The sequence below is a fragment of the Rhipicephalus microplus genome, chromosome 6 (genome assembly GCF_043290135.1).
Source record: "Rhipicephalus microplus isolate Deutch F79 chromosome 6, USDA_Rmic, whole genome shotgun sequence".
NCBI classification, from domain to species: domain Eukaryota; kingdom Metazoa; phylum Arthropoda; class Arachnida; order Ixodida; family Ixodidae; genus Rhipicephalus; species Rhipicephalus microplus.
The window spans coordinates 83123003-83124055 of record NC_134705.1 but is presented as its reverse complement, the minus strand read 5'-3'; the positions used below and the strand labels follow the sequence as shown (position 1 = coordinate 83124055).

At 58.0% G+C, this 1053-nt stretch overlaps 1 pseudogene; it reads left to right on the top strand.

Annotated features, from left to right (window-relative positions):
• Positions 1-640: 640 nt before the first annotated feature.
• LOC119168817 (U2 spliceosomal RNA) lies at positions 641-815 on the top strand (annotated as a pseudogene).
• The last annotated feature ends 238 nt before the right edge of the window (positions 816-1053 follow it).

Here is a 1053-nt window from a genome sequence, read left to right as displayed (position 1 = left end):
AACCCTTTTCACTCTTTTTTTTTTCTTTCTCCTCTCGCTTCTCTTTTCCCGCTTCCTTCTTACGCTTGCGGTGCATCCAAACCGGGCTCCCTCGGGAGCTGACTGGGCAGTTGCACCGCAACTTACAAGTTCTTCCTCTGTCCTGAGGTCAGGGCGTGGGTCTAAACCCACCCCTGACCACCTGACCTCTCCAGCAGGACTGCCTGGGGTCTTTGGACCCGCGAAGGTTTTTTGCCTGCGGGATCCACTTGCGGCCTCTCTTCGGGGTGCGGCAGCAGGGGAGTGAACCTCCGCGGTGGGCAAAAGGCTCACCCCGCTATCACCGCTGTATTGAGCTATAAGCTCTGGGGTCGCTTGCTTAGCTGGCGGGTGGTCGCCCAAGGCGGCCTTCCCGACTAAGCCCAGGGTTCCCCGGCCCTGGGTGGACGTGCGGCTCAGCCCCTGCTCTACCGGCCTGCTCCAATGCAGCTCCACCATGGCTCTAAGCCATGGCGACTGGCCAAGCCCTTTGGTGAGAAAGGGTGGACGCTTGGGCAGCCGGTAGGACGCCGCACCCTTGGTCAGGCCCTGTGGTCCCGGAGGTCCGGGCGGCCTTCGGTCGGGCCAGCAAGGCCGAGACTTCTACTTCCTCTCTCATGTGCTGCCTCTTTTGACAACCTCACTCTGTTCTTATCAGCTTAATATCTGATACGGATCCTATTTGGATCCAAGATATTAAACTTATTTTTGCAATGCGGCGGAGTGCTTGAAGCTTGCTTCACCTCCGCCACGGGTTGGCCCGGTATTGCACTACCTCCGGGATCGGCCCACTCACCCCTGCGGGGGTGAGGTCGACAATAAATTCAATGACAGAAAGAGTGTTCGAATTTACCAAGGATATCGGGGTAAACGGCGTGGGTGCGGCGAGTGTCGGAGACGGTGGCGTCACGCCGCCCCGGCTGACGCGGTATTCGCGTGCGGGGAGTGCGCTAGCTGTGTTTACAGTTACGATTGCCGTGGGAAAATAAATGTTTCTGTGGAAATTTCATGATTGGAGGCCCCCCCCTTTTTTTG